Genomic DNA, 25,050 nt, shown 5'->3' with positions numbered 1-25,050 from the left:
AGCTTGACTGTGCCATGGGATGCCCAGATATTTGGTTCAACATTATTCTGGGTGTATCTGTGAGTGATGCAATGAATTGCTAGATCCAGTAAAGCAGATTTTCCTACTTAATGTAGATGGGCATCATCCAATCCATCAAAAACCTGAATAAAACAAGAAAGCTGAGTAAGGGAGAATTTGTTGTCTCTTCCCAACTGTCATTAAGCTGGGACATCAGCCTTCTGCCTTTGGACTTGGACCTAGGTTTACTGTTGACCCTCCTGAATCTCCAGCTTTCTGACTACAAATTATGTGACTTAGCCTCCATAATCATGTAAGTGCATTTCTTATATTAAATCTCTTTATATATTTATATCTGACTATCTATCCATCCATTCATTTTTTTTTTGTTCTCCTTCTCTGACCAAGACACCAATCATCCCACTGAAAAATCAGAGCTATATTATAACCCTGAAAAATCTTTGCCCCTTTCCTGACATTGTTTCTGCTATCTTTTTTTTAAGTATTTTTTTTTAGTTGTTGGTGGACCTTTATTTTTATTTATTTGTATATGGTGCTGAGAATAGAACCCAGTACGTCACACATGCTAGACAAGCACACTACCACTGAGCCACAACCCCAGCCCATGTTTCTGCTATCTTGAAATTTGTGTTAATCATCTCCTTGCATTTATTTTTTATATGGTGAGATTTTTAACTTTATAAATGGATTTTTTTTTCTGGAATGATTAAGTAGGTATTGCTATTAAGGCAGCAAAAATTATTAAATAATTATTTTACCTTTTTAGATTTTTCCTTTATTTGGGGAAATAAATTGCATGTCTTCCTTAATTCTTTACTAGTAATAATGATAATGTACACTCTATTTACTGAATAAACTAATTGGTATGAAACAACTTCACTTCATTACTAATCTGCTTCTGAAGCAGGTACTAATGAATAGGTCTTCTTTTTAGATTTGAATTTTTCATAAACAAAGAAAATTTACGTAATAAAAATTTCTAAGCATCATAGTGAAATAAAGTTGGCACATTAATGCTACAATAAAAGTTAATAAGTTTCATAAAATACATCTTGCAATAAATATAAAAGTGTTATGATCTTGCTGTATAAGGAGTGATTATAGCTTTGTCTGAAAGATGTGAAAGACTGAATTTTTAAAAGATAAATGTGCCAAATTAAAAAGATGCTTAACCTCTTTACTGAGACTAGTAAATTAGAATAAAATATTTGGACTAACCTTAATTAACATCATGAAAATCACATAAATTTTGAAATTAAGTGTTTAAAAATTTAAATGTGTATGCACTTAAAACAATAGTCATGCCAGACATAGTTGTGCACACTTATAATGCTATTTCCTTGGGAGGCTGAAGCAGGAGGATCACAAATTTGAGACCAACCTGGCCAACTTACTGAGATTCTGTCTCAAAATTTTAAAAAATTAAACTAGTTTGTGAATATCGGTAAAGCACCAATGGGTTCAATCCCTGGTACTGGAGAAAACAAAAAAGTCAAAACAGCCATGAAAGTGAAGATTTGCTGTGTTCAGATCCTAATATTACCTCAATTACTTATTTCATTTAAGTTTTGCTACTGAAGATATACAAAATAATCCTAATCCCACTTCATTATGTCACCCCAAAATATTCAGTTCCTTAAAGTCTCTTCTTTTCTTGGATCTGTTTATATTTCTTACAACTATTTATTTGCCTAAAAGTTATTTGGGGACTGGACTTGTTCATCTCATTAAGTTGTCCTTCCTCCTATGTCTTAGATAAGAGGTAAGCATTCATATGTAAGGTTGGTAGGTTTCCCTTTCATGATCAGTTGGAGCTATGGTCAGAAGCCATGGGAAGTTATTGAAGATTGAAATATCAGATACCAGATATTTCTGAGAGGTCTTGATAGTTCTATTAATCTGTTATCCTGAAAGGTATATCACAGGGGTCACCTTAAGATAATGAGTAAGCAATGAGTCCAAGAATGTACATCAGCATTCAGGAAGCCAACAGAGACAGGCTGGATTGAGGAGTCTAGGGAAAGTTAGTAATGTCATGAAATAGCCTGCTAATGAGCTTCATATCATATATGAATGGAGAGTTGAGCTCCACAATTACTAAAAGGTGCCTGAAATGGAAAATACAATTTACTTTGAGGGTGAGAATTATTAGCAATGTTTTGATTGCATTGGGACACAATTAAGGAAAGAGTTGGGTGATGCTGGGCTTAATAGACATGTACAATAAGTTATCTATGTAGCTATTGTTTAATTTTCTTCCACAGTAGAATATAAGTTCCAGAAGGCAGGAACATTGTGTTTCTTCTTCATTGCCATATCTTCAGGGTCTAAAACACCTTAAACACCTAGAAAGCACAGTAAGTGTAGGTTAAATTAATGAATGTAATGAATCAACAAGTTTTGTTTATCACCTTCTAGCAAATATGTGCACCCCTTTCTGTTGCGAGTTCAAGAACCATATTCTCTGGCTGGGGTTGTAGCTCAGTGGTAGAGCACTTGCTAGCATGTGTGAAGAATTTGGTTCAATTCTTAGCACTGCATATAAATAAATAAATACAATGAAAATCCATTGACAATTTAAAAATATTTAAAAAAAGAGAACCATATTCTTCAAGCTGTATTACTGCGAGCATTTCCAAATTGGTTTCCTTGCCTCTAGTTTTAAACAGCATTTAACAGCAAGATTTCCTGGAAAACATTCATCAGTGAACAAGAAGGAAGAACATATGGATCAAATTTCCATGGAAGTTCAAAGGCTTAAAAAGGAAATGAGGAAACCAATTTAAGAAATGGCCAAAGAATTTGACTAGAAATGTCTTTGAAGCAACTACTCAAATGACCAGTAATCATCATTCCCTTACATTATGCAACCCTAGTAACTTCTAAAGCCTAAAATTGGATCATGTTATTTATCTACATAAAACCCTTCAGTAGCATGAGGATGAATCCTCCTACATGACCCATGAAACTGTAATTTGGCTTCTACTTATTTCTCCAGCCATATGGTTCCCTTTCCTACTCTCCACCCTATCCAGTTCTTGCATATGGCCATATGAAATTTCTTTCATTTCCTCCAATGTATTATAATATCATTTCTTGTTCTCACTGCCTTTTTATACCTGGAAGTCTTTTAGTCTATAGTATTCACATAAATTTCCATCCTCTTTTGATTTGCCTGGTTATCTTCTATTCATCTTTCATGACTCAATGCACATATCTCCCTCCAAGATTCTGATCTGAAGCAGCATGTTTGGGTCAGACAGCAATTTCTACCAGGTGCTCCCCTCATTAAAATTTATAACACTCTATTTATAATCATGTTTGCTGGTTTTAAAGTTGATGATACTCTGTTAAAGATAGGGCCATGATTATCTAATTTATAATAATAATATTGAATTTTTTGTAATGATTATATGAGATACTGTAAAACACTTGCATATTTCAACTTTTATTCTTACCATCATCTTTAGTATCTTGTACATCTGGTGATAAATGTTGATAAGTAATTATTGTTGAATATATTAAACTTATATACTTATTGTCATCTTGACACTTAAAGCAGATTTGAACTTAAATTTGTTATGGATGATAGTTAGTTTAAAACATGATCATTATGATTCGTCAATCCAAAGAAAAAACATTTTAAATGGGTGATTTTCTGCCTTTTTAAAACTCATAACTTAAACAGATCTAACAATAAGATTTCCTGGAAATATTCATCATTAAATAAGAACAAAGAACATTTGGTTTAAATTTCCATGAAGTTCAAAGTCTTAAAAAGAAATGAGGAAATCAATTTAAAAAATGGGAAAGTATTTTGAATAGAAATTTCTCCAAAGGAGGTACTCAAATGATCAGTAATCATATTAAAAGGTAATAAACATAATTTATCATTAGGGAAATGCAAGTCGAAAACAGAGAGATACGACTTCACACATAGGAAGCCTCTAGTGGATGAGAAGGACAATTAAAGTTTTGGTAAAAATATGGAAAATTTGGAACCCTCCTAGTTGCTGATGGGAATGTAAAATTATGTAGCTACGTTGGAAAATAGGTTGGCAGATGCTCAGAAAGTTCCCAGCAATTCTACTTGTAGGTATCTACCAAAAAAAAAAAATTGAAAATGTAAGTTCACACAAAAACTTGCACATGAATATTCACAATCGTATTTTTCATTTTAGACAAAAAGTAGAATAAAACAAATGTCCATTAATAGATCAATGGAGAGGAAAACATGGCATATCCACTCAATGGACTTTTAAGCAGCCATAAAAAACCAAATGATCTATCTATATCAGAAGGAACCTTGAAAACAATGTGCTGAATAAAAGAAGCCCATCACCATGATGTGTCATGAGACTCTGAATATGAAAAATCTAGGTATACCCACAGAGACAGAAATTAGACTAGAATGGGAAGTGAATGCTGATGGCGATGGGGTTTCTCTTTGGGATAAAAAAAAAATGTTTTGGAATTAGATAGTGGTTCAACAACCTTATGAATATATTAAAACATTAAGTTATACAGTTTAAATTGGTAAATTGCATGGGAATTATATCTCAATAAATGTAGAAATGTTAGGTAGATAGAATTGTGTCTTTTCTGTTCACCTAGAGGATAAAAATTTGGTGAAAGGAGGATAATGGTTTCATATTTGAAATAACATTGAGGTCTTTTATACATAATCTTAATGTTTTTTATTTTTTATTTTTATTTGTTCTAATTAGTTATATATTACAGAAGAAGGCATTTCAATTCATTGTATACAAATGGAGCACAACTTTTTATTTCTCTGGTTGTGCATGATGTAGAGTTACACCATTTGTGCAATCATACATGTACCTAGGGTAATGATGTCTGTCTTATTCGACCATCTTTCCTCCTCCACACTCCCTCCCCTCCCCTCACTCTCTCTGCTCAATCCAAAGTTCCTCCATTCTTGCCTTGAAACCCCACCCCCACCCCCACCCCGCCATTATGGCTAAAAATCCAAATATCAGAGAAAACATTTGGCCTTTGGTGTTTTGGGGATTGGCTTATTTCACTTAGCATGATATTCTCCAACTGCACCTATTTACCTACAAATGCCATGATTTTATTTTCTAATGCTGAATAATATTCCATTGCAAATATACACCACGGTTTCTTTATCCATTCATCTATTGAAGGGCATCTAGATTGTTTCCACAGTTTAGCTACTGTGAATTGAGCTGCTATAAACATTGACGTGACTGCGTCACTGTAGTATGCTGATTTTAAGTTCTTTGGGTATATATAGACTAGGAAGTAGGATAGCTGGGTCAAATGGTGGTTCCATTCCACGTTTTCTAAGGAGTCTCCATACTGCTTCCCAGAGTAGTTGCACCAATTTGCAATCTCACCAGCAATGTATGAGTGTACCTTTTCCTCCACATCCTCACCAACACTTATTGTTGCTTATATACTTGATAATTGTCATTCTGACAGGAGTGAGATGAAATCTTGGAGTAGTTTTGATTTGCATTTTTCTAATTACTAGACATGTTGAACATTTTTTCACATATTTGTTGATCAACAGTCTTAACTTTCAGTTGATTAAGATCTATACCATATAAGGATTAAAATCAAGAATTTGAAATTAAGCTTTATTTCTGGTGACCTACTTAAGTAAGGCGGATATTCAAATCATCCTATTCAAAGAATAATAAGCCAATTCGATTAATTAAAAGGAATCACCTTACACATTTGTAAGTGATAGTCTTGCTGGAAAAATCAAGGCATCTTTAGCCCTGAGGGAATAGATATTGCCCAGACTGAGTTCTGGGTGTGAGTTTACACATACGTGTGCAAGGGTCATTGTGTGACAAACATCAAATACCTCCAAGTATCTGCTCTTTCAACTTATTTAAGATCATTCATTGTGCCACCTACCCAAAATATTAAAAAAGCATATCATTTAATATACCTGAGTCATGGTGCATAAATATAACATCATTGAATTTATGGAATGGAAGTTCAAGGTCTCATCAAAACCAAACAAAACCAGGTATTATTGAGGGGACACAGAGGAACACATGTGAATGTTCTTGTGATTTGTATTCGAATAGTATCAAGAAGTAGGAGGTACTTTTACAGAGCTGTGAGGGCTTTGGAGTCAGATGCACTTTTGGCTGATTCTCTGACTTCCTGAAAAATCTCTGAGGGATTTCTAAGAGTGTAGTTTTCCAAACAGAAAAGAAATTTCTTCTCATTAAATATAGGATAATATATGTTGTAAATTATAGTTTTAGTTTGGCAAGAAAGATTAAAACATATGTTGAACTATTCACTAACTGCTGTTTGTTTAGCTGTGAAGAATGGAGTCTTTATCTGTAGTACAAAGGTGGCAGAACATTTTATAGGAACTCAGTGGTCTCTGATTTTACATATTCTTGATGGTGGGTCTTTTCTGTGATTATGCCATCATTACATGTTTTATTTTTGCTCCTTGGATCATCTTTTATAAATAGGTCTTTCCTCTTGTACTCTGTCAAATATAGGAAGGAAGATGATTTCATCTTCATTTAGACCCTCCCCCTCAGCCTCATCTTTCATTCCTGGTCCTTTTGAAACACTTTATTCTATTGTGTATTTTCCTTGTGAAAATATTCAGTGCAACCCCAGAGGAGATATAAGATATGTATTGTCCTAAATATTTTGATATTCACAATTTAGCACCAGATGAAAAGATTAGCTTGACCACTCTGATTTTGATACTTTAGGATATGGGCAACTCTTCATGTGCTTTTGAATTTGGGAATGGCCATATATTTTGACTGTGAGGACCATGGCCATATTATTAAAATTTTGAATCATTGAAGAGTTTCAAGTTAACATTTGATCCTGTACTCTACAGCATACGGAGAGATTTTCTTTTCTTTGTCTCATTTATGTTTGCATAACTGGTCGGTTATCACTCCCCAAGAAATAGTTTCACATAGATTTATTGGAGTATATAGGCTCTAATATGAGGTGGGAAAGGAAGTGTAAGCATAAACCTTATCATCTTTTTTTATGACTCCACGTTCCCATCCTACTCTTCACTATATCCTTCTTAATTTCTCATTTTTCACTAGTAACATGATATGAATCTTCAGAACATTTTCATGTTTATTATCTCTTTTCCTAACTAAGAAAACCAGTTATGATCAGTTTCTCATTTTCTGATATAATATATAACATCTGATCTAATAAACACAATCATTTGAGTTTAGATCACTAAACATGATCCCAGATCAATGTGAAGTATGACAATTCGCATATCGCACGCATGCTCTGCACACCAGAACATTTGCCCCAGAATCCAACTGCTGCACCTGTGAGTGTGGGTTTAGAGGAGGTAGATCTCTTGAAGAATAAAAGTTAGGAAAGTAAAAAGGAGACAGTCTGGTAGTATGGTACATGGATGGTGATGGCACACTTCTAGATTAAAACAGGAGAGTTTCGTGAGCTGAGGATCAGAAAGTGTAGATACGGTAACTGAAAGAAAACATGGGCAAAGAATGATTCATGGGAGAAAAAAAAATCACAGATATGGCAAAGAAAGTCTTATCCTCAAAGTAGAAACCACACAGGCTGTGTTCCTTGATCTCAGTCCTATAAAATGAGAATTTAAAGATCAAACACTATCTGTCAGCATGACCATTTAAAAGTATCTTCCTAAAAATGCAGTTTAAAAAAGAAAAAAAAAATAGATGATGAAGTTTTATAGGTGACTTGGAAATGAGTGATAATGAGTGAAATGAGTGATAATGATAATAATTATATACTCTTAGGGCATTGTCAGGTGGTCATAAGAAATGAATATGTATCCTTAACAACATTTATTAGAATACAAGGAAGTTTGGAAACAATGTATTAATTATTCCATATATATAAATAATATATAAAGAATATATAAATATATAAAGAGAACAATAAGGGGGAACCTTTGTTTATGGAATAGAAATTAGATGATAAAAAACAAGAAATGAAACAGTTAATTTTAAAAGATGAGATTATAGCATTTTAAATTATATATGAAAAAGATTTTAAGAAATGTTCTCTGAAATATGTAGGAGTACAATGACAAAACCTCTGGTATTTGCTTTTAAAATACTCACGTAAAGGGGAAAAATGAAAAGGGACAAGTGAAACAAATGTGGCAAAACCTTGGTGCATGTCTTTGAATCTGATGTGGGGAATGGGAGTTCACTGTGCTGCTCTTTTTTTCAGGTTTGAAATTTTTCAAAGTAAAATTGCCAAAAAGAATAACTTCAAAGGGAACAATCAAGGGACATTTTCCTAACCAGAGATCAAGATTTGTTTACATCCACAGAATTAAAACAAATGGCTTTGCCTTAAAGGAAGTTAAATGAATAGAGAAGCATACAGTTGAGAAAATGACATATTTGTGCATAAAAATTTAGCTTCATTTTGAACTTGTAGAAAAAAAGGAAGATTATATAATAGGTGCTGTTACAGTAACTGGATATCCATTTGGCAAATGAACTCCCAACAGTCATGAGCTAAGAAGTGAATCTATAAATCACAGGTGAAAGCCTCTGGCATGTGACAACAGAGCTCTTAAACCATAAGAGGAATCATGCCAGAGTCGTGCTTTTTAAAATATTTAAACTTCTGAACCATAAAAAAGGTCATAACTATAAAGCACTGTTGCAAGAATTGGAGAAAATTTTTGCCATAAAAGACAAAGGATGAGAAGTTTGGATATATGTGGATCCTCTTGCAGAAATCAAAACATGTCAAATTAGTGAAAGGGAAATATTTGCAAAGGTCTGGACACAAAGCACACAGAAGAACTAAAAATATATGAAGACAAGTAAAAGATGAATAGACATTTGGAAAAATGGCCAACCTCTTCTGTAATCTAAGAAATGCAAATTAATTTTAATATAGTCTTCACCTGGCAGATTGACAAAAATTAAAAACCTAGCCCTGGATACAGTACTAAGGTAGGTGTGAGGAAAAGTACAGCTTCACATTATATTGATTGGAAAATAGATTGGAAAAGCCCTTTTGTTAGGCAAATTTATAGTACCATTCAAAAGTTTTTAAAAGAAAACTACCCAATTTAACTTTTACCTTTTAAAAATAAAGTAAATTATACAGAAATACTCTTGCAAGATTACTAGCAACATATTAGACATTCACAATAAAAGTGCCCATTGAGACCAAATAAATTTTGGTACTTTGTTTCCATTAAATATTATATGATAGAAGGAGAAATAATGGAGACATATAATCATTGCCATGAAAATATTCATAACATTTAGTGAGGTAGAAAAAAGTAAGGAGATTTTTATTCTGTTTGTCAACCATATGAATCTGTTCTTGCACATTAGCATTCAATGGGCAAAGACCTTCATCCCAAACACGATTTCTTATACTTAATGGAAACAGGGAAGGCTTAACTTTGTGCTGTATTTTTAAATACAGTCCTGGCTATGTTGATTTTTTCCTTAATTAAAGGGCACTCAGACCCTGATTTTATGTCTACTTTGAAGACACACAGCAGCAAGCAGCCCTATCACACTTTGCAAGGAGCTGTGTCTGGAAGACCTGTGCATTGTCACATAGCTCTAGTGCAAGTAGAGGCTTAGGATGGAGTGTCTAAAGTGAGGAGCTAACTTCCTCCCAATTTCAAGAATAGTAGACAGGTAGAAAAAAATTGAAAAGGCTAGGACTTCCTGTGGCATTTAAATGTAAGTGACAACCCAGAGGGCAGAAATTTGTTCAGAAAGCCAAACTGTACCTACCATTCAGGATTTTTTCTCAATAGAGCATTTTTAATATTTCATTTCTACTCTGTCAAACTTGATAGAGATGGATAAACCTTGCCTTATAAAATCTCAAAACTGCAAAATGAACTCCTCCTAAGTAATTCTGTTATACTTGTTATTTTGACCTCTTCATTAAAAAATAACATACTGTAGAACCATACCTACTTCGCTTAATTTTAGTAATTTTGAAAAATTTCTATCATATCTTATTATCAAGATAGTAGTAATTAGAAACATTTATTTATGTTTCAAATGTCATTTTTGATTTTTTTTCCAAACTTAGCTTCATATATCCAGATCTTTGAAGTGAGGAAACACCCCGTAATGAGTTGCTGTAAATATCTACACACTGACAGATCCTGTACAACTACTGATTATAGTTTTTAGAAAAATTTGAAATATAAGGTGTAATCAGAAAAACACATTTCAGTAATGTATATTTGAGCATCTCTTGTGTTCTTATGAATTTTGACCCTGCACTACTTTAGAAATGCATAGTGCATCTTCAGATATTGCTCTGCAAGTTTGAATAGGCACTTATTCTCAGGTGCTCTGTCTTCTCTGGCATATAAAATTACAGGGTTCTTATATAATATAAAAAGGTAGAAAGCTGTGGGAGTTATAGAATTTCATTATGTCAAACAGGAATACATTAAATCTTACTATTTGTTAAAGTTAAAAATACATTTGGTGAAATTTCTGGAGAAATTCAAGCATGATAATGTCAAAAAAAAAATAAAAAGAACTTGTGTGGTTACCTAGAATTTACTTTGGACAATTCAAGAAATAAAATTTTATATTATAACATTATTAATTTTCCCCCAAAGTTATGTTGCACATAGATTTTGATTAAATAGATGTTTGCAGTCAGTTAACATACTGTTTGCTAATTTATAGAACAGCTTCATGAAATTTAAAATGTTAGTAAAAGCAAATTTGCATACATGATATAGACCATTCCAATGTTAGGGAATGCTGAGTTAGATAATAATTGAACTTTTACGTGAATGTTTAATCTTGTATGCCTATATTCACTGGGAACACTGGGAAGTTGTGTTAGTGTTATTATTTACAATCTGAATAGAAAAGGCCATATGCTTTGGAGCATGGTGTAAAAATAGTTTTCAAAAGATGCAACAACAAGTATTTGCTCTTGATACTGAGATTGTAAATTATTTAATTGGAGTAGGGATGAATTTAAATCTGGGGACATGATTTTTTTTTCTATCTGTATCAAAATGTGGCTATACAGTATGTGGGCCTGATATGACTTCAAGATGTGTATTATTGGGCCAATAAAATTTTTTTCTAGAAAAGTAGATTGGATATTAGATATTTACAAATATAGAGATTTCATGTGAAAATCTGGATGTTAGGGTTGAAAATTCAAAGAAGAACTAGCATGCAGGCTCAGCATCTCATGGCAACTACAACCAAGCATAGAGTATGTGGCCTCTTTACTGATGAATTTTGAATTTTTCAATTCTCTGCAGTCACCTTTACTCTCTTTTTTCCCCCTTTTTCCTCTGAAATTTGCAATTGCAAATTCTGTCTCTTATAATACAGAATTATTTAGAGGAAATTGTCTCTGGCAAATAGGAGAAAACAAAAACTTGACATAGCTTAATGTTACAAGCAGAATATACTGAAATAATATAAAATAACTCACTTTATTTATCTTTGTTTACTTTTTGCCAGGTCTTACAAACATTCTTAAAACCTCTTTATTGGGACATAATACTCAGTCATTTTAAATTAACAATTTAATTGGTGTTAGTGTTTTCACAAAATTGCATAGCCATCATTGCTGTCTAATTTTAGAAATTTCCATCATCCTGAAAAGAAACTCTATACTATTAACAGTCTTCATAGGCATTTTCAAAGTATGAACCTTATAAGAAATGGGAAACAATGGAATCAGCTTTTGTCTGTAATTTAATTTTTATTTCAAAACTTGGGTAACCTGATTTTCAAGTCTCATAAATAATTGTCCTTTCCTAGTTTTATGTATACTTCAAATTTTATAGCCAAGCATCATGTCTCTTCATCCAAGATACTGACTTGAAAAAAATTAAAAGAAGATGTATAATGCCAATTGCATGACTTTCTGGATCATTGCTTGACACTTTACTGGCATTGAACCTGAACCTGTTAATCAGTGATCTATATGCATAATTTTCAGCTCACTTTTTTAACCTCTTAGGCTAGCCTGGGCTATTCTCACAAGTGCTTGGATGAAAATAAGATGCTTTATGAGCTGCTATTGCATTACCTTTTAGTTTAAACCAAAGAGCACTGATGGAAGACTTACCACTAAGACAGTGTGCCTCCAACTGGCTCAAACTGATCAACCATTCAGTATTTTTTCACTTAAGTTCACTCCATCTCTCTGATGATCCAATCTGAAATTTATATTCTGTCTTTATTGTTCTCTCATTTTCCTGTTCTAATCCTTTTTAAGATTCTGATGTAGTTTTTGCCAGTTTCCATTGTCTGTCACTTTTCCTCTTTTCTGATATTTCCTTGAACACTCATGTAGGCTTTTTCTGGTTTCAAAATGTCTTCCTTGAAATAAGACTCTCATATCCAGCTGCCTCTCAACTCAGCATCTCCCTCTACTTGATATGTACAATAAGCTTTGCAAAGGTACCATGTCTAAAACCATGATCTGCATGGTTTCCTCCAGACTCACTTCCAGACTCTTCCCATCTCAGTAAATGGAAACTCTGTGCTTTGTCTACAAATTTGGAGTCATTTTTGCTTTCTCTCCTTCTTACTGTAAATCTTCTCTGTTATTGGGTCACATCTGATCCCTTCTTCAACATAGATCTGGATACTGATCACTTCTCCCTCTCCCTACTGCTTTCACTCTGGCCCAAGCTGGCACCATCTGTCACATGTGTCTGCTTTTGACTCCATGGAGTCTACTCGTGGTATAGCAGCTAGATGATCTTATCAAATTCTAAGTTGGATTATATCACCATTTTGTTGAAATTTTCCCCAAAACTATCCATTTTACTCATCCATGATTATACCCATTAGCAGCTCTAATAGGTCTGTGACATTGGAGACTCCATGTGTGCTCACTGGCCTCCAGACTATTCCTTGAACATACCAAGTCTGCCACTACCTCTGGGTCTTTTGCATGTTAATCTTTCTACCTGGAATGTTCTTGCCCCAGATATCTGCTCAATGCACTCTTTCATTTCCTTACCCTTACTCAGACAGCACCTTCTCAGTGAGTCTTGCCTATCCACTTTTGTCAAAATTATTCTATCTGAAAATCCCTGATACTTCCCATTGCCCCATGTTTTATCACTCCTATTCCCCCCCTTTGCTTTTCATCTTCTCTTATATATTCATCACTTCCTAACCTGGTGTATGATTTATTAATCTAGCTCATTTCTTATGTCCTCTACTAGAATGCAGTCTCTACAACAAAAGAAATTATTATATTTCACTATATTATCTCAGTGCCTCATACCTTTTAGGACATATGACTTCTGTAAATGTTTGTTGTTATTAAGAATACAGCCTGTTCATCCATTTACTGCGAGATCATTGAGAAATGGTCTAGAAGAAGTTTCATCTTTCACAGATAAACTTCTGTTCAGCCGAGTTGAGTCTATCTCATATTTGGGCAAGTTAACTTTTTAGCTAAAATGCATGACAAATAAATAGTGGGTTTACTTGAGACATATTGTGTATGAATGACCAGTTTGACATGTCTATCTATAAAATTATAGTGGTCTTTTGTTACCAAAGAACAAAGGGGATGACAATCTTACTATATTCTGCATGTATTACTCTCAGTTTGGGGCATTATATCTTTATCATAGTTTTAATAAAGTGTAGTCTTCTAGATAGAGCTGCTTTTATGGTGAGAGCCTGGAAAAATAGTTTATAAGAATAGCTGAAGGTCTAGAGTTTCCTCCTGGAAAAGGTGGAGAATCAGGTGGTAGAAGGTAGGTAGTTCCCATGAGGTTGGATGCATATTTTCAGATGCACTATATAAGAAAGATTTTTTTGATTGAAATACAGATGAGATTTTCCTCTATAACTCCAGTAGGAATAAGTGAGACTTATAGGAGGCATATTTTGGTTTAGTCTAAGGAAAGAATCTTATTGAAAGAAGTGTCCACATTGGAGCAAGCTCTGTTCTGGGTAGAGTGATGCCCAATCGCAGGGAGCCATCTGGGTATATTCTGTGAACGATGCTGCAGAGGTTACCTCTGAGGTCTTCATTCTCTAAAGAGTGATTTCACCTCAAAAGATAATATGGATTGGAAAACGGTACCAGGATTTAAAACACAGAATTAATATTTGCTTTTGTTGGATGTCATGTAGCAATTTAGGTCTGTGGAAGAATAGAATTTCTGCTTGAAATTCACAAGTAACTCCATGAAAACTCCTTTCTTACTGATAACAATTTATAATAAAGCAGTTTATACTTTCCAATAATCTCAATAACAAGGTATTTGTTAGAGTCATTGCTATTTTTTTACATGGGTTTCTGGATTTCTCAGACTTTATATTGGAAAATATAAAGAGAAAATAAATGGACTTTATCCAGTATTGCAACAAAGAATATGAGGTTTAATTGAATTCTCAACAGCCATTGGCCACCATGATTCAGCCCTGTTGGCCTTTAGAGCCTGAGGACATGAAGTTCCAACTTTCTGACTTACAGGAGGTATTTCCTGAATATCAACATTAAGCCATGACAACAGGACTCACAACATCTCTAGGGCTTAATCAGTTAGTGAGAGCCCAGGTGTTCTCCAGACGTTGTCTAAGTAAATAAGAGAGGTTTCTCATTTGTAATAAATGTGCCCAAATTCATTACCCAATAGCAGATTTCAAAATACCTGCATTGTATTACTGAGCAGCAGTTTAACAAATGACAGGGCCACAGGGTGCTTGTTCTATTACCCATGGCCTGCACTTTATCTTTTTGCATCAGCTTATTTGTTACCATGTACAATTTAGTTAGTTTGGAATGAGTCAATATTAGCCAATGCAGAGAAAACCACTGTGGTTATTTGGCCAAATTATTTCTCAAATAACTTCCAAAGTCATAAAATTCTACTTACCATCTTCCTATAAGGAAATGATGATAGTTTCATGAAAGGACAGAGGGAAAGAATAGGTGAATTAAGTGTGTGGGAAGTAGAATAGTCAGAATTGTGGAATGATGAGGGTGCAAACGAGTGTTATATCAGATCTCTAACGTCCTTATTTTTTTAAAAAAAATTCTGTGTGTGATGTTTTCAGTAATTTTCTTTTAAACTAAACTTGAATCATAAAAGGATAATATTCCAGTTGCCCCCACTTATCAAACATTGTAAGTCCCTGTGGCCACCCAATTTTTGCAGTCATTTCCCTTCTTATTTTAAATAAAAACAATCCTTTTCCTAAAAACAACCCCATAAAATGGCCATTTTGGGGGGTTGTGCTTAATTAAAATCTAGCAACTAAGTTATAGATTCTCTTGCTTTTACAGTGCAACTGAGGTCACATGTAAGATAATCTGATACTCTAGGTGCATTTTTTAAATATAACTGTGTACATGGAGAGATTTAAAAGCAGGAATATAATAACCTAACAAGTACATTTGGACTAAAGCCTGCTAGAAATCTCTGTGTTTTCTTTTGAGCATAATTTTTAAAAAGACTGGAAAGTGTTGTGAACTCCATTTGAAGAGAATTTTAAATTTGTTCTAATTAGTTATATATGATAGCAGAATGCATTTCAATTCATTGTACACAAATGGAGCACAGCTTCTCATTTCTCTGGCTGTACACAATGCAGAGTCACACCATTTGTGCAATCAGACATGTACATAGGGTAATAATGTCCATCTTGTCCACCATCTTGTCTATCTTCATGCCCCCTCCCCTCTCCCACTCCCAATCAAATGTTCCTCCATTCTTCCCTAGCACCTTCCCCTCATTATGGATCAGCATCCATATATCAGAGAAAACATTTGGCCTTTGGTTTTTTGGGATTGGCTTATTTTATTTAGCATTTATTCTTCAACTGCATCAGTTTACCTACAAACGCCATAATTTTATTCTCTTTTAATGCTGAATAATATTTCATTGTGTATGTATGCCACAGATTCTTTATCCATTCATCTATTGAAGGGCACCTAGGTTGGTTCCACAGTTTAGCTATTGTGTATTGAGCTGCTATAAACATTGATGTGACTGTGTCACTATAGTATGCTGATTTTAAAGTCCTTTGGGTATAGACCAAGAAGTAGGACAGCTGGGTCAAATGGTGGTTCCATCCCACGTTTTCTAAGGAGTCTCCATGCTGCTTCCCAGAGTGGTTGCACCAATTTGCAATCCCTCCAGCAATGTATGAGTGTACCTTTTCCTCCACACCTCACCAACACTTATTGTTGCTTGTTACATGATAATTGCCATTCTTATTGGAGTAAGATGAAATCTTAGAGTAGCTTTGATTTGCATTTTTCTAATTGCTAGAGATGTTGAACATTTTTTTGCGAGATTTTTGCATTTCTAAAATGTCCCATCCAAATATTTGTAAGGGAACTAAATTCTAAATAATTTATTTCAAGCACAGAATGACTGAAATATTTAAGTTGTACTCCAAGCTTGGTTGGCTCTGTGGGTTATGTTTCCCATTTAAAACATTGGATTTATACATAAATATGATGGCTTAGTGTGCTCTTTGCTCTGGTGAAGCAGCTACCTGTAACCATATGTGTGCATTTTCAAAAACCCTGGAGGGGTTCTGTCTCTTCAATAAAGGTGGTAGTTGGGAAAGGAAAGTTTTGAAAGTTTCCATAGCTTGTATTCTAACTCAGACCATTCTGAATATACCATCAGATTCTGTGATATGGCAATGACAAATTGAGGAGATCCTTAATTATATAAACGTTGAATGCTTAAAAAAAAGTGAACATTATCTTTTTTTTTACCCTTTCAGCCACCAAATTCTACTCTTCAGAGTACCAGCTCCATTGCAAGGTACTATCTAGACGAATAAAACTTTTTTGGCTATCGGGAAATATGAATCTTGAGCTGTTGAGTTCACTATGAACCATATGCTCTCAGAAAGGCCTTGCTCTAAAGGGAGTATGTTAGAATTAGATCACATCTTGGTGCATGTACATAAACACTTTAATTTGGGGCCAGGAGTTCAAGAGTAGAAGAGAGACATGAGGTTAGATAGATGGGTGGGCTTGAGGGTAATATAAAGGACCATGCCATCATTCATGCAAGCATTCCATTGACTTATGACAGCTTTGGGAATAGATTGAGCAAGGAGCCAAGACTTAAGGTAGAAAAAAAGAGATGATGAAGCAGACATTCAGGTAAAAAATGATAGTAATAGAATTGGAGAAAAGTAGGTAGATTTTAGGAAGAACAAGAGCTAGCTATTGAGTATTTGGAGACAGAAGAGAGGTAAAGTCAAGGAGGACATCCATGTTTTGGAGTGTGAGCTATATGACAGAATTAAAATAAGAACTTTGGGTGTAGCAGTAGGTTTTGTGGAGAAGTTGCTGAGTTTGGTTTTGAATATATTACATTTTAGGCTCCTTTGAACTGAACAGATAAACTGTGTAATAAGTAGTTAGTTATACAGATTTACAACTCATGACATATTTGGGGATGGAGATAGTTATAGGAAGTATAAACATTCTTAGGATTATTAAACCACAGGAGTATATGATCACATTCAGAAAGTGCGAAGCGGGGAATCTGTATTTTAAAATTTAAGGACAAAGGAGGTCATAGAGGGTGGACCCATCTAGCGCACTGGACATCACTATAACTAGGTTATATAATTCTGGCTTTGCCACTAGATTTTGCAGAGTAAAACTATTGTAACTATGCCATGGGCAAATGATTTAATTACTCTCATTTCATTTTCCTGATCTATACTACAGAAACATCCTCCTCCACCTGCCTCATAAAGCTGTGTGGTGGGCAGTATGTTGGTTGTCCAGAGATGTCTGTGTCCTAAACCTGGAACCTGTGAATGTGTCAGCTTGTGTGGAAGAGGAGAATTAAGATTACAGATGGAATTCAGGCTGCAAATGAGATGATTTTAAGATGAGGAAATTATCCTGATAGGCTCAAATATTTACAATGATCCATTAATGTAAAAGGAGGGAGGTAGAAGAGAGAGATGGCGGCATGTAAAGGTCTTGGCCCATGTTACTGTCTTCAGGGATGGAGGAATGGATCATGAACCAAGAAATGTAGAAGCTAAAAAGGCAAGAAAACTGGATTCTCTCCTAGAGACTCCAGGAGGAATACTGGCTGCTGGCAGTTTGATGTTAGCCTACTGAGACCCATTTTGGACTTCTGACTTCCAGAACTGTAAAATAATAAGTGGTATTTCAAGGCACTAAGTTTGTGGTATAGCAGCAATAGGAAACTAATACAAATGTGAGACAGACAAAATCAAGCTATGATTATGAGATGATTTTCGAGACAGTAAATGGGTTACATGCTTTGAGGGCCTGCCTAATGTTCATCTACCAATTTCAGTGACAGACTTTGAGCACCAGGTGTGGGTGAATTGTCTTCCCAGATGTGGTTGATAGTAGCATTCGGTTGTTAAGCAATTACTTTGTAACAGGAAAGATGATTAGAAGACATACATAAATACACATTAGCAGTGAGAATTCTGGTATGTGGATGATCGTGGAGTGCTCAGTGGTGTGTGAGAATGATGGTGAGAACTAAAGACTGCTTTTTCACCCTAAGCAAGGACTCCCTTCATTCAGGGTCCCATTGCAGCTGGCAGGAGCTGAATTGTCTCTGTAATAACTTGTGCTGGAGTCTTAGGTGAGCTTTGGCCTCATGCTACTGACCTTGAAGAAATTAGCAGACTTTTTGGAGCCCCAGGTAATAGGTGGCCCGTAGGCCTGTTGTGAAGAGGTAAGCATGCCCTTCTCATTTTCCCCATTTCTTGCCACTCCTAATCTCAACCAATTTGTCCTCCCATCAAAAGTCTGAAGACCCCTGGTTTCAACTGGGCTTTGACACAACTGCAGAAATAACTTGAGGCACTTTGCTTCAGATGATATATCATCATTAAGAGATTAGGGTGTGCTTTTTTAAGACTACTTCTCATAATTGTATTAAAGTCCATGTTATGAAAAGAAGTATTCTGCTGTTACCAAGACTCATGAAATAGAATCTGGGTGGCTGACCTGGGAATGTTGTCTGCCAGAGGAATTTCATGCTAGCAGGCCACAGAACCTGGACAGGGAAGAGGGATAGTCAAAGACAGACTATGGAGGTTGAGCTTTAGAAATAAGACAGAAGAAGGCTCTGACTACAAAACTGTGGTATGTGGTCAAAGTCAATAGGTGGCAAATTCTGTGCTGTGATCAGGGTCAGCCCTGTCTAGCTTCAGGTAATGAGAATAGCAAGACTAATAATGGGTTTCTTCCCATTATTTCTTTAGATAAATAATGTGATTTTCATTCCCACTTCATGGATGGAGATACTGAGGTGTAGTGAGGTTTACTAATTCAACCAAGGTCATACAGCTGGTAAATGGCTAGTAGAATTATGTGGCATACTGGCAAAACCCCAACCTGGAATCCAAGAACTCATTCTTTAGAATAGAATATATATCACACACTAGCAAGGACCTGACCCCTGGTTACTATCTATGGGTGAACCTCTGGAAGGAAAACTGGCAATATCAAGATAAGGCAACAGGTACAAGGGAGATTACTTAGACATGGATCATAGTATGACAATGGGAAAATGCTTCAGTCATCAGAAGTGGTAAACAGAGCACCTTGAGTGTGAAGGCAGAAGCAGCACTGTAGTCACACTAGAGTGACAAGAGTTTCTGGGTAACATTCCAGAATGCAGAGCAGAGCAGCAGCAGATAGCCCCCAATCCTCTCCCAAATGACCACACTCTACATCATTCTTCTGAATGGTCATCCTAGACCAGGTGTGAGAATCTTGGTCTTGCAAATCCACCCGTCACATCAGGCATATCAAACAAGTGCTTCACCTCTTGAATTGTGTGCACACTCCCTATTCAAACGGGGAAAAAAGGGTCCAAATTATAGGAGGAAAGCTTTCAACCTGCCATTGGGACAGGACCTCTGCCTCCTGTTTCACAAAACTATCAAAGAAAACTAGGCAATCTTTTATAAGAATTGTGCAAACCAAATCCAACATGGATTGTGTCTTCCCCCCTTGTAATGCTGTTACTATGGAAAGTTATTATATGTGCATCTTTGAAGACTTTAAAATGGAAATAAACATTTCCCCCAAATCAGCTGTCATCATCAAAATGAGAATCTGTCTTACTGTTAAAAATTCTGAGTTAAAAAAGTTTCTATTTCTAAAACTAAATGCTGATGAGAGCTATACAGTCCAAAATAGAAATGTTTTTTTTCTAAGCCTAAACATCTGAACTTGAGTTATAGTTAGCTGGTCCAGTGTTTCATAGAAAAGACACACACACACACACACACACACACACACAGATATATCTTCTGCTTATTCTTTGTGTTATAATTATTTATCTTGATAAAATATCAAAACTAAAACTCCATAAAGGATGATATTTGTCCTCAAAGATTTATCGTCTTTATTGGAAAATATGTTAGAGTGTATATGATATGGTTCAGAGTTTTAATCATTCACATTTTTATGCAATTTGGTTTTCTTAAACAAGGTGAAGCCAAAATTGAATGAAATTCTCTGCTTGTCCTAATGGAGTTTGCAAAATCACCTTCCATTTTTTTCTTTTCTTTTTCTTTTTCTTCACTGAAATGCAACTGTTCAGGTGCTTGGGTGTGCTGTCCTGTCTTTTGGGGAGTATGAGAGTAGAGTTTGGTTGAACTTCCAATGGAGTTTTGATGAGAGGAACTGTGCTTTCAAGTACATTTAATTTGGCATTCACTCCCTGAAATGCATTTGGATTGTGGGTCATGTTTAAACAAGTTGAAAAGAAGCACTCAAAGTGGGGAAAGACAAACATCACAGCAGTCATGAAATTAGATGAATGCGCTGTATAAAATTAGGTGTTCATGACCCTAATGGCCATCAGACTTCTGAAGAATGAGATGCACTTTTAATGGGAAACAGGAAGAAGTCACATCAGCTGTGCATCCTGAGAAATGCTGCCAAATGGACCAAGCCCGGGAATCCAATAGCTTACACTTTGGAGTTTGTCTAAACTTTACTCCAAAGAAGGACTCTTTTTTTTTTTTAATCAAAAAACAAAATGAAAAACTTTATTTGAAAGATGCGTTTTGTAGGATACCTCCTATAAAGCAGGATTTTCCCCCCCAGAATTTAGAAATCAAAGCATGAGAGGCAAAAAAGTCTTCTAGCAGTCAGAGAAATGCAAATCAACACCACCCTAAGATACCATCTCACTCCAGTAAGATTGGCAGCCATTAGGAAGTCAAACAACAACAAGTGCTGGCGAGGATGTGGGGAAAAGGGTACACTTGTACATTGCTGGTGGGACTGCAAATTGGTGCAGCCAATTTGGAAAGCAGTATGGAGATTTCTTGGAAACCTGGGAATGGAGCCACCATTTGACCCAGCTATTCCCCTTCTCGGTCTATTCCCTAAAGACCTAAAAAGAGCATGCTACAGGGACACTGATACATCGATGTTCATAGCAGCACAATTCACAATAGCAAGACTGTGGAACCAACCTAGATGCCCTTCAATAGACGAATGGATAAAAAAAATGTGGCATTTATACACAATGGAGTATTACTCTGCATTAAAAAATGACAAAAATCATAGAATTTGCAGGGAAATGGATGGCATTAGAGCAGATTATGCTAAGTGAAGCTAGCCAATCCCTAAAAAACAAATGCCAAATGTCTTCTTTGATATAAGGAGAGTAACTAAGAACAGAGTAGGGACGAAGAGCAGGAGAAGAAGATTAACATTAAACAGGGATGAGAGGTGGGAGGGAAAGGGAGAGAGAAGGAAAATTGCATGGAAATGGAAGGAGACCCTCAGGGTTATACAAAAGTACATACAAGAGGAAGTGAGGGGAAAGGGAAAAATAATACAAGGGGGAGAAATGAATGACAGTAGAGGGGGTAGAGAGAGAAGAGGGGAGGGGAGGGGAGGGGAGGGGAGGAGGGATAGTAGAGGATAGGAAAGGCAGCAGAACACAACAGACACTAGTATGGCAATATGTAAATCAATGGATGTGTAACTGATGTGATTCTGCAATCTGTATATGGGGTAAAAATGGGAGTTCATAACCCACTTGAATCAAAGTGTGAAATATGATATGTCAAGAACTATGTAATGTTTTGAACAACCAACAATAAAAAATTTAAAAAAAATAAGTTTAAATTTTTAATCCATTGGAAAAACAATGTATGCCTTAATTTGTTCACAATCTCAGGGGTGTGTTACTAGAGGAGAAGCCAAGTGTATTTTCAGAATTTTGGCTCAGAACAACCTGCCTCAGCCCCACCAGTGAGCAGTGTCTGGCCTTCCTAGTCCTGGTTCATTCCGGCCTGCGCGTCTGGCATGCTGGAATGTCCTTTTGTTCTTTCAGAATCGTCTTGGTAAACTGAGGGCATGTCTACTTGCTTCACCCTGGTTTCTGTTAGAGTCTGGAGACACAGGTTGACTTATAACAGATATTTTCTCCCTGGGTACAGCATTCCCCTTCTTGCCACCCACTTGCTATGTTGGATACAAAAGAAAGATAAAAGGTGATGCACCTCTGTCTGAAAGAACTAGCTGCTTGGTTGATGAGAGAACAATGCTCTTAAGTTGTTGGTGCCTAATGCTTGGTATTAAATGCAACTACATGGTCCCCTGTATCTTGGAGACATGTCAAATGTCAAATGCTGTAGACATTCTAAAGACATTAGGAGGTCAGAGAGACTTCCTGGAAATGGTGATTCTTGAATAGGGGTCTAGGGGCTAGTTTTGAGGAATGTGAAGGACTTTTCAGATAAGGAGATTCACAACATCTGGATGTTGGGCAAAAAAGGTTTGTTAATTACAAGAAAATGGTCAGTAGGGTCAGACTGCCCCACCTGCACACACCCCTGTCCTTCCTATACTTACATTATATTCTCAATTTCCTTAAATTCCTAAGCCTTAGTTTTCTCCGTTGTTAATTGAAAATGATAACATTAGAATCAATCTTGCTGTGCTCTGGAGTCAAGATTAAGCAAAATCATGCATATAAAATGTTTAACATCACACCTCATATATTCTACATGTATAGTAAATGTTGTGTATTATTTTTCAGCTCACATTCTACTCAACATTCATTTTTTCAGCATTTGGTAGTGCTTTTAAAACTCCTATTTGGACATTTCTTCTCTCTTATCTTCCCTTGAATTCGTGCCTCCTCTTTGTCGATGGCTCTTCTATTCCTCAGAAAAACTCCACTTGGCCTCTTTACTCCTTCCATTTGTCACTTTTTCATACCCATGACTTTAAGAAATCTGCAGTGCCCTCTCCAGTCTCAGTCTGTCCCCTGAGGTCTCACTGAAGTGTATTTCTAACCAACTGCTGGCTTTTTCTACTTGGATGTCCATTGGTACTCTAGCTCAGCCTGTCTAGAAGAGAACCCATCATCCTCCATTCAGCTCACACTTGCTGCTCTTGGTCTGTCCTCATTAATGATGCCACCCGGTTTGCAGTCAGTGGTAAGGGTTCAGAGTCACTATCGACTACTTTTCTATATTCCTTCTCATCACATGAGTTGTCACATCTATAGCTTATGTTTATATTTTGTCCTTTTTTTCCACTGCTACAACCTCACATGGAAACCCCACAACTCTTTCTCACTAGTGCCTTTATTCTTCTGCAGTGTATTCTAACTGCAGTCTATCCTGCATGTCAATCTTCCAGAAATCTGGCCTCTGTCTGATACCACCCCTGCTCAGAATCCTGCATTACCTCCTTAACACAGTGCTGAATATGGTTTCTCTAAGCAGGCAACCAGGCCTCTCTACCCCAGCTCTGGCTTACCCCCCCATCTCTTCCTGGAACACTTTTGCACATAACATTTGGGTATTACACATTCCAGCCAATCTGAATTACTGACACTCCTAGAACTGCCCTTTGCTTTCTGATTCTGGGCATTTCTGTCTGTTTTAGAGAGGCTGCCTCCTCCCAACTTCTCATTTTAAACATCACATTTACATTTTAAGACCCAACTGAGATGCAAAATTCTACTTGAATCTCCACTTCTAGAGTATTTGTCCTGTTCTACTTATCTTTGTGTTTATACACCTTTGATATCTTCTACTTGATCATAAGCTCCCAGAACACCTTATCTTCTTTCTCTTGGCATCCTGAACACCTCTTCCCTGCCTGCCTCCCAAGACTGTAGCTATAATAAAAATGTTTCTTGAATAAATAATCTAGCATGAACTATAAAGCTATTTAGTAAAACAGAGAGGAATATTGATGAAAGTAGTATTCCAGGAAGATTAGCCTGGTACTAATTACATAAGAGCTAAGCAATTTTTCTAGAATATTGGTGAGTTATCAAAGGAAGTAAAATTATTTTAAAGAGACTCTGAATTCAACCTGTATGTTTAGGCACAAGTAGACTTTTTTTTTTTTTTTTTTAAGAATTTGAAATAGAGATTAGGGAAATTCTTCTAATGTGTGTCTTCTACCAATGTTTCTAGCTCAGTATCCTCACTTTAACTGAATAAGTGAAGCTAAATAAATGCTAAATAAATGAGTAAGTAACAGTTACCAAACCACATTGATATTTCCCTAAATAATATTTGCATTTTTAGATGATCTGGTACAATAAAGAACCTTAAGTCAAATTGTATACCTAAATTCTTATTATAGGAATACTAGCGCACACAGGAAAAACACAACTTATAATTCGGTAGATATCAAATTATATTTAGTCATACATGTCCATTTTGCTAGTTCTCACTTTCTTGTGCTCATTTTCTTTAGGTTCAGTATAGTTATTTTGCTATGGAGAATAGCACTGGTAGTTTAATTGAGAATTACCATCTATACTTGGCAATTTTGAAAGTGTAACTATTAATTTTCTCAGCATACTTTTGGCTTGCATTAATCCTTTTAAAAGCTTTTCACCATTAAGTATATGAATTCTTGAATATAAATTTCCTATTTTAATCAAAAGTACAGACTAAAACTATGATCCATGAGGGCAGGTTTGATTTTTAAACAGGATAATATAATTATGACAAAAGGGAAGTATTTCTTAGTGATAGT

The 25,050-nt window shown here is 35.6% G+C and overlaps 1 protein-coding gene across 3 annotated transcripts in view; it reads left to right on the top strand.

Annotated features, from left to right (window-relative positions):
- Positions 1-25,050, top strand: part of Prkd1 (protein kinase D1) — a 328,718-nt gene that overhangs the window by 208,056 nt on the left and 95,612 nt on the right. The gene's annotated exons all lie outside the window — the stretch shown is intronic.

This window comes from Marmota flaviventris, chromosome 2 (assembly GCF_047511675.1).
Source record: "Marmota flaviventris isolate mMarFla1 chromosome 2, mMarFla1.hap1, whole genome shotgun sequence".
NCBI lineage: Eukaryota > Metazoa > Chordata > Mammalia > Rodentia > Sciuridae > Marmota > Marmota flaviventris.
Note: the sequence above shows the minus strand (reverse complement) of the source record. Positions and strands in the feature narration are given on the sequence as shown.